The 10,020-nt window shown below is 39.4% G+C and overlaps 1 protein-coding gene across 5 annotated transcripts in view; it reads left to right on the top strand.

The window, feature by feature from the left end:
- The first annotated feature begins 320 nt into the window (after positions 1-320).
- The window catches only part of LOC115136804 (lissencephaly-1 homolog A-like), a 63,254-nt gene continuing 53,554 nt past the window's right edge, over positions 321-10,020 (top strand). The window contains exons 1-2 of one of the 5 annotated variants that reach the window (XM_029672609.2): positions 321-516; positions 1,434-1,528. The gene's annotated coding sequence lies outside the window, so the exon portion shown is untranslated. Of the gene's footprint in view, positions 517-1,400; positions 1,529-1,884; positions 2,055-10,020 lie in introns of those variants that run through there. The other 4 variants (XM_029672610.2, XM_029672608.2, XM_029672607.2 and 1 more) reach the window with 4 other exon arrangements.

The raw sequence follows: 10,020 nt of genomic DNA, 5'->3' as shown, positions 1-10,020 counted from the left end.
CATTTCAAGTGTAAAGACTGGATGTTTATTTTTGGTATCCTACTAGTGGACCTGTCACACAAGTGTTGCAGTACATAGTTCTATGAATTATGTCCCGTCATCAATAGAGATCAAGTTCTGATAACATTCTGGAATCTGAATATCCACTGTAAACATGCGTCAATGACACCATCGGCAGAGGCTGGGTAATGATGTGTAGTCAAAAATAGTGAATGTTCATAGCTACTTGTTAAGTAACATTAGAGTAGGTTATCAGTGGGTGTTTTCAAGAATCTATTTTTTTTAAAGTAGGGCTGTGATCAAGGACGTGCGCGCGCGTCGCTGTCAGTTTGTAAACGCAAGCGCGTCCCCGACTCTGAAGGCGAATGCGGCAGGAAAAAACAAGGATTGCAAGAGAGAAAAGTCGGCATACTCTAACCTCGAGATCATACGTTCCTTATTTTGGAACGAAAAACACGTCCTTTTGGCTTGTATAACTGTCCGAACTAGCTAAGGATATTCAGGAAAAACTATAGGGTAAGTTGTTTTGCAACAGATATTGAGTATCGAAGAAACGCTAAGTGGGGAAAAGGACGATTGTGGCTGTAATTTTTGCGCCTCCTTTCAATGTCTCAAAATGGCGGACAGGCCGCTTGGAGCAGCAGGTAGCTGGCCATCAGAGTTGTAAATGTCTATGCTAACCAACTAGTGGCACTCGATTTGCTTCTAAGTAACTGTTGTTAACTTGATTTAAGTTACTATTTGATAAGGACTTGCACCTATTTTTCAAGTGTTATTGATCCGATAATTTGATATCAACTTTCTAGCTTGCCAGCCAGCAGCTAACGTTCACCAGTGGAAATCATTTTGACGTTAGCTAGGCTAACCGGCTGGCTAGCGGGCTTGCCAAACTCATCAATTGTGTGTGTGGGTCGCGAGTTGCCTCGCATCAAGTCTGTGCATAAACATTTATAGTTGTAACTATATATAGTTAATTAACTTTTTAAACGTTTATGTTGAGTGCATTGCCAATAGCTTCATTCAATTGAATCCGTTGCTTTTTCAACTCGCATTCGAATGGCTAGCTAGCGTTGCGATCATATGTAGGTCATGATTTGGGTGAGAGTTATTTCACATACCAGCTACAAATGTATATCAGCTAATGTGTTGTCGAGCATATCTACTTGGTATACGGGTATCTGCTTGAACAAGCTAGAAAACTTTAGCTAGGTAACGTTACCCACGATTTATAGGATGTTCAATAATGGAAAAGGGCGTATGCACTCAAGTTGTATCATTATTTTGAGAGCTATTTATGAGGTAGGCAGCTACGTGTAAATATATTATTTAGGTCGTATCGGCCGATTGTCATGTTAAACATTTGATGTGGTCTGATATTTTGACACCTTTGTTTAACTCAGCTAGTTACCAAACTAGTTGTGTGTTTCCTGTAGCCACTGACTACGCTACTCCCTCCATCCATCACGTTACATCCAGTGAGCTGGACAACTTCGATCGTTTTGTGATCTGTCATCAAGGCTCTAGACCGGTAACGTAAATCATTATCATTACAGTTGGCCCTGTTTTACGAATGATCTAAGTTGAATGAATATATGCAGTTTATAGAAATAAGTGTGGAACACATCGGTGGAAAAAAGTTGGAAAATTACAATTTGCTTTGACCAATAGCTTTAGCTTGAAACCTATGTTATCTTAATATTTTTACATTTTATTTTGCGATTGAGGATCGACTATAGTTTCAGTTTGATCACGTGGGTTGAAAGGCAGCGGTATCCTCCATTCGGTTAGAAAAGACGCCACCCCTCCTACTGCAGAATGGATCCTTCAGCCTGCGTCTCTTTCCGCTGAAACTGACAAGTCACTCTCCTCCTCCCCGCCTTGATGGTACCCCTATCGTGTTTGAAGCAGTGTCCGTTGCTATGCAGTCCTCCCCGAATGTATAATTTCAACCTGGCCAGATCAGAGCTTGGCTACACCTGTAAGGATTGCTGCAGCAGCTGATGCAACCGAAATTATGGGATTGTTTTAGGAGTGGAGCTTCAATTGATAACTTGGTAGCTATATTTTTCTCCTTTACAGTTGTAGCTAATGTGATTCTATGGTTTGTATGTCTATGCTGATGGACCCTACTTGATTGAATAGGCAGTCACTTGATGTAAGCATTTAGATGTTGAATTTAAAAAAATGAATTGGTAGTTTTGGGATATTTTAATAGGTTACTTGTTTGTGGTTGCAGGCTTGACAAATTTCCAGACTCATTTAGAAAATAAAGCAGATTTTTACAATCCTGAGAACATAAACACATGTGCTCCCTCATGTATCTATTGTTGTGCCAAATAGCTAATCGGTAATCATGGTGTTTGTGATTCTCATACTGGCCTCAATACACACCATGTGATATTTGGCTGTTATTCAAGAGGTGGGACTATGTTAACCTGACTGATTTGTTTAGTATACCTTTCAGTGTTTTGAGTGGTACCTGACCCATGGCGACATTGAAAATGTGTTTTCAGTTTCAAATTTTATTTGTCAAATGCTCCGAATACAATAGGTGTAGACCTTACAGTGAACTGATTACTTAAGAGTCCCTAACCAACAATGTAGTTTAAAAAAATACTAAAGATTAAGAAATAAAAGTAACAAGTAATTAAAGAGCAGCAGTAAAACAACAATGGAGAGACTATATAGAGGGGGTACCGGTTAGTTGTGGTAATATGTACATGTCGGTAGAGTTATTAAAGTGACTATGCATAGATGCCAAAATAGCATCTATACACAGAGGAGGATGTTTGATTCTTCTCTGAGGAGGAGGAGGAGGGGAGGGAGGATGAGAGCGAGAGAGGGTGTGTCTTTTTTGTGAATGCAGAGTGCCTCACTAACACAGTCAGCACCAGATGCCCATGTTACCCTGTTTTGAGCTTTAGCCCAGAGGTCACAGTAGGACAGTGGCTGACCTTCAGCACAGGAGGACTGGTCTAACACACACACTGCTAATAATGACATGCCAGCCCAGCAGCCCCCCTCCTGTCTCTGGGTCTGCGACAGCCAGGTTGGGTTCACCTTCACATGACAGCTTAGTGCCACTGCTCATTTAATGGGTTTTGGATTGGAAATCAACAATTCCCAGCATATTATGTGAGGACTTGGAAATCACTGCACTATTACTTATAAAACAGTCAAATAAACACACTATTATTGCACTGACCCATCACCGCATTACAAAAAGAGGTCAATTTCAACCAATCACTGCACATTTACCTCATATGGTTAAATCAAGCCACCTGTCACTCCAAAATTTCCCCTCAACAGTGCATTTTCGCCACAAATTGGACAAAATTATTGCATATTGCCATACAAAATGTCAGAATTGCTTCAGCAAAATTTAGCAGTTTGCCTGCAAATATTACACAAAATCCACACTAAATAATGGCGAGACTTGGAAATATGATGCCAGTATGCGTAATATTTATTCTGTCAGCTCATGCCATTGTGATATTTAAAACCACTTGATTTCTGAATCCTGTCAAGGATCAAGACACTATCCATGATTTGCACAGTGCACTGCATAGCCTACATGGAACATTTGAAAATATGCTGAAAACCCTTAATTTGATCTTTGTTCTGATCAGTTTAATGTTGGCCTATGTGCAGTCAACTTGGATTTGTTAAGTAGGCTTGTCTTATGTCTGTTTGTTGCTTTAAAGCGCCTTAAGATTCTTTATGTAATCAATAGCGCTATAAAAGTTTAATTTATCTTCTGTCAGTGGTTTAGCTAGCACTCAATGATATGTTGCCCTGGCCTGTAGCAGCTCTTCTCCTCTGACTCTCCCAGAGTCCTGTCTACCACAGACCTCCGTGTTGTTACTGAGCACTCCCTCAGCGTATGTGTACTCTGATCTGCTAATCATGACTCTTCTATCAGGGGACTCTGACTGCAGTGATGATGGCCAGACCCATGTTTTATTGGCCTTTCTTTGCTTCTCGGCAGCGGTGGTGCACATTGTCACTGCACTCAGTCATGGTTCCTGCCCTCTGTCTCAATTGGCTTGCTTAAATATACATGGTAGGAGGAGGAGCCAAGATTGAATGGACTTCTTCCACCACTCTGTCTAGGATGTGGAAAGTCAACAAAGCTAAGATATGTTCAGTTTGAATGTGTTAGGTTTAAGAATGAATGCTTTATGTGACTGAATAGCAGCAGCCGTCCATTTTATCCCTGGTTGCTTTAGGCTTCTCTCAGACCACATAGCTTGGATAACAGCAATTGCAGCCAGTATAGGTGATGACTTCTGGAAGACTGCAGTTTGTGCCAGATGTTCAATCACCTGTCATTATCAATTAGTGATAAAGCTCTTTAAATAATTTCTGCAAGAGTGCCCTGCCTGTCTAGAAGAGACCTACTGTGCACAAGCTGGTCATTATTTATAGAATAACTAGCTCTGAAAATCCCATATGTATTTATGTATGTAGCCTTTATTAGAGGTTCTTGCTGTTCCAGCTGTTATTTTAGAGATTTAATGCTGGTGTTGTGGCGTGGCCGCTTGCCTCTGTGTTTGTATGCGCCTGCATGCAGACCTGGAGAGTTTCAGTGTATTTTGGTTGCAGGCAGAGATGGGAGTGGTTAGTCAATACTGAACTCTGTCTAACCAGAGCTCTGTGGTAAACCAGCATGCTAGCTGACCTAAAATAACTCCTCTCAATTGGTGGTTTGATGAGTGTTTTTCCAATGTGCAAGTGAACTGAGGACTGATGACCCCGAGCTACTAGCATAGTGTTGTCTGACATGAATTGTTAAATCAAAATCAAATTTATTTATATAGCCCTGCAGTGATATTGGACTTCTAAATCCCTATTGCTGTATTTGTGTGACAGTCTGATAGTGCTGCTAAGTGTGTTATTCCACCCTTTGTTTTTATCATTCCATAGTAGTGTAGCACTGAAGCATTTACTATTCCTTTGTTCATGGCCTTGTTCAGTCAGAATTGAGAAAGGCATTGACTAAAATGCACTATCAGTATACATTACTATTGTAAGGATTAAGATGTTTAAGAAATACAGGTTATCTGTTGGGTTCTGTTAGCCTGTTGAATCATGCTTACCTCTCTATAGACTTTGATCTTTGATATGCTGACGTAGGCCTACAGCTAATCTACTTGGTTATTTTATTCTGCAAATTATAATTGAATGTGTCGACTAGCCTACTAGTCTTAATTTACAATAACTTGATCTACAATAAACTAACTTAGCAGGCTATTAGAACTAGCTTCACAGGCTGCATTTTTATAACATTTGCATGACAATACCCAGATGTTTTCAAAGTTTTTTTTCTTCCTGTTTTTGTTTCATGGTTCCAGTGGAGTGTTGACCTGTGAATTGATCCATTCTTAAAATATTGAGTCCTGCTCACTGTGCCATACCTGACAGGGCTCTATGCTGACTGAATGGAAAATATTTGAGATATTAAAACTAGAATCCCACATTTTTCTAGGTGCACTGGTACTCCTCAATAAAAATTACAGGTTTCACATCAAAATATTTAGGTGCATTTGCAAGTGAAGTGGTCGCACTGTAGAGCCCTACCTGACCACAGAGAAATATCGATAGTTGGAGAACTCTGACCACCGACACACACAATCTCATCACCTTGGGTATGATAATCAAGATTATTGGCATGGTCTCCTGCTGTTTCACAGTTGACCTTTTCTCATTCAACTGATAAAATAGCATACTTATGACTGAGCACCAGCCTTCAGGGCAGACTATGCCAACATTCAGAGCAGTCTATGCCAACTTGCCAACCCACAGGGCACAGCCATGCCAACTCTGGATAGCTGGTTTCCTTATTCAGTCTCCGCAGGTACACAAAGACTAGAGAATTAACAGAAATCTGCATTTTCAAAACACAGACACACTTTTTATTATCTTTTTTTTGTTGCTGTGTTTTGTTGCTTCCATAGTGATCAGTGGCGTGAGAAGTGCAACGCTATTTGGCTAGCAGGCACACGTACTTTGGCTTACAATAAAAAAAGCATGTTTTTTTCTGGTCAAAAATATGTTTCTGTTTATCATAGAATGTAGCCAAATACATTTCCTAATGTTTTGCCTGAGGTTAATCTTGCATTTTACTAGAGTTAGACAGATTATGATTTTTAACGCCGATACCGATTATTGGAGGACCAATGAAAGCCGATACCGATTAATCAGCCGATTTTTGTGTCTGTGTAATAATGACAATTACAGCAATACTGAATGAACACTTATTTTAACCTAACAATACATAAATAAAATATATTTAGTCTCAAAATAAATGATGAAACATGTTCATTTTGGTTTAAATAATGCAACAAAAACAGTGTTGGAGAAGAAAGTAAATATGTGCCTTGTAAAAAAGATAACGTTTAAGTTCCTTGCTCAGAACATGATACCATATGAAAGCTGGAACCATCCTTTTAACATGTGTCTTCAATATTCCCAGTTAAGAAGTTTTAGGTTGTAGTTATTATAGGACTATTTCTCTTCATACCATTTGTATTTTATATACATTTGACTATTGCATGTTCTTATAGACACTAGTATTGCCAGCCTAATCTCGGGAGTTGATAGGCTTGAAGTCATTAACAGCGCCGTGCTTCAAGAATTGCGAAAAGCTGCTGGCAAACGCAGGAAAGTGCGGTTTGAATGAATGCTTACGAGCTTGCTGCTGCCTACCACCGCTCAGTCAGACTGCTATATCAAATCATAGACTTAATTATAATACAATAAACACACAGAAATACGAGCCTTGGGTCATTAATATGGTCAAATCCGGGAAACTATAATTTTGGAAACAAAACAATTATTTTTTCAGTAAAATACGGAACCGTTCCGTATTTTATCGAACGGGTGACAACCCTAAGTCTAAATATTGCTGTTACATTGCACAGCCTTCAATGTTATGTCATAATTATGTAAAAATCTGGCAAATTAATTACGGTCTTTCTCAGGAAGAAATGGTCTTCACACAGTTCGCAACGAGCCTGGTGACCCAAACTGCTGCATATACCCTGACTCTGCTGGCACTTAACACAAGAGAACTGACACAATTTCAGGCACCGCATTGATTATGTGCAACGCAGGACAAGCTAGTTAAACTAGTAATATCATCAACCATGTGTAGTTAACTAGTGATTATGTTAAGATTGATTTTTTTATTATCAGGTAAGTTTAATACTAGCTAGCAACTTACCATGGCTCCTTGCTGCACTCGCATAACAGGCAGCCACGCAGTCTGCTCGTGGATTGCGACGAAATCGGCCATAATCGGCGTCCAAAAATGCTGATTACCGATTGTTATGAAAACTTGAAATCGGCCCTAATTAATCGGCCATGCTGATTAATCGGTCGACCTCTACAATTTACCAGAGAGAAGTAGCTACACATCAGTCAGAGCACTGTCTAATAGAAAGCTTCTTCATGAATGCGGGAATGATGACGAGAGCAAAGATTCTCCTCCGAGTGGAGAAGTGCAACTGAAGCACAACCTTTTTCTGAAGCATGCAGAAATGACAAAAAGCATTTTAGAAGATGCGTTTACAAAACGCAGGTAGATATTTCTTATGCATTTTTTTTAGAGGTCGACCGATTTAATCGGAATTGCCGATTTTAATTAGGGCCGATTTAAAAAAATTTTTTTATTTTTATTATTATTATATTTAAAAAAATAAATAATATTAGGGCAGTTTTCATAACAATCGGAAATCCGTAATTTTGGACGCCGATTTTTAAGTTATTTTTTAAACACCTTTATTTAATCTTTATTTAACTAGGCAAGTCAGTTAAGAACACATTCTTACTTTCAATGATGGCCTAGGAACGGTGGGTTAACTGCCTTGTTCAGGGGTAGAATGACAGATTTTTACCTTGTCAGCTCAGGGATTCAATCTTGCAACCTTACGGTTAACTAGTCCAACGCTCTAACCACCTGCCTCTTGTTGCACTCCACAAGGAGACTGCCTGTTACGGGAATGCAGTAAGCCAAGGTAAGTTGCTAGCTAGCATTAAAATGATCTTACAAAAAACAATAAATGAATCATAATCACTAGTTATAACTACACATGGTTGATGATATTACTAGTTTATCTAGCGTGTCTTGCGTTGCATATTTAAAAAATGTATTTAACCTTTATTTAACCAGGAAGGGCTCATTGAGATTAAAATCTCTTTTTCAAGAACCCCCTGGCCAAGATAGGCAGCACCAAGTCATTACAAAAATATTAGACAGACAACATGAAAAACTACAAGTAATCTAGTAAAAAACATTGAATTCACCAGAGTATAAAACCGCAAATTACTGTCGTTGCTCCAACATGTACCTAACTTTAAACACCAATGCCTTTCTTAAAATCAATACCCAGAAGTATATATTTTTAAACCTGCATATTTAGCTAAAATATATCCAGGTTTGCAGGCAATATTAACCAGGTGAAATTTGTCACTTCTCTTGCGTTCATTGCACGCAGAGTCAGGGTATATGCAACAGTTTGGGCCGCCTGGCTCATTGCGAACCAATTTGTCAGAATTTTACGTAATTATGACATAACATTGAAGGTTGTGCAATGTAACAGGAATATTTAGACTGATGGATGCCACCCATTAGATAAAATACGGAACGGTTCCGTATTTCACTGAAAGAATAAACGTCTTGTTTTCGAGATGATAGTTTCCGGATTTGACCATATTAATGACCTAAGGCTCGCATTTCTGTGTTATTATGTTATAATTAAGTCTATGATTTGATAGAGCAGTCTGACTGAGCGATGTTTATGAGCCTGCTGGTGCCTACCATTCATTCAAACAGCACTTTTGTGCGTTTTGCCAGCAGCTCTGCTGTTTATGACTTCAAGCCTATCAACTCCCGAGATTTGGCTGGTGTAACGATGTGATGTGAAATGGCTAGCAAATTTGCAGGGTGCGCGCTAATAGAGTTTCAAAAGTCACTCGCTCTGAGACTTGGAGTAGTTGTTCCCCTTGCTCTGCATGGGTAACGCTGCTTCCAGGGTGGCTGTTGTATTCCTGTTTCGAGCGCAGGTAGGAGCGAGGAGAGGGACGGAAGCTATACTGTTACACTGGCAATACTAAAGTGCCTATAAGAACATCCAATAGTCAAAGGTATATGAAATACAAATGGTAGAGAGAGAAATAGTCCTATAATTCCTATAATAACTACAACTAAAACTTCTTACCTGGGAATATTGAAGACTCATGTTAAAAGGAACCAAATCAAATCAAATTTTATTTGTCACATACACATGGTTAGCAGATGTTAATGCGAGTGTAGCGAAATGCTTGTGCTTCTAGTTCTGACAACGCAGTAATAACCAACGAGTAATCTAGCTAACAATTCCAAAACTACTACTTTATACACACAAGTGTAAAGGGATAAATAATATGTACATAAAGATATATGAATGAGTGATGGTACAGAGCGGCATATGCAAGATGCAGTAGATGGTATCGAGTACAGTATATACATATGAGATGAGTATGTAAACAAAGTGGCATAGTTAAAGTGGCTAGTGATACATGTATCACATAAAGATGCAGTAGATGATATAGAGTACAGTATATACATATACATATGAGATAAATAATGTAGGGTATGTAAACATTATATTAAGTAGCATTGTTTAAAGTGGCTAGTGATATATTTTACATCAATTCCCGTTATTAAAGTGGCTGGAGTTGAGTCAGTGTCAATGTTGGCAGCAGCCACTCAATGTTAGTGGTGGCTGTTTAACAGTCTGATGGCCTTGAGATAGAAGCTGTTTTTCAGTCTCTCGGTCCCAGCTTTGATGCACCTGTACTGACCTCGCCTTCTGGATGATAGCGGGTTGAACAGGCAGTGGCTCGGGTGGTTGTTGTCCTTGATGATCTTTATGGCCTTCCTGTGACATCGGGTGGTGTAGGTGTCCTGGAGGGCAGGTAGTTTGCCCCCGGTGATGCGTTGTGCAGATCTCACTACCCTCTGGAGAGCCTTACGGT

This window comes from Oncorhynchus nerka, linkage group LG11, assembly GCF_034236695.1.
Source record: "Oncorhynchus nerka isolate Pitt River linkage group LG11, Oner_Uvic_2.0, whole genome shotgun sequence".
Taxonomy (NCBI): Eukaryota; Metazoa; Chordata; class Actinopteri; order Salmoniformes; family Salmonidae; genus Oncorhynchus; species Oncorhynchus nerka.
Note: the sequence above shows the minus strand (reverse complement) of the source record. Positions and strands in the feature narration are given on the sequence as shown.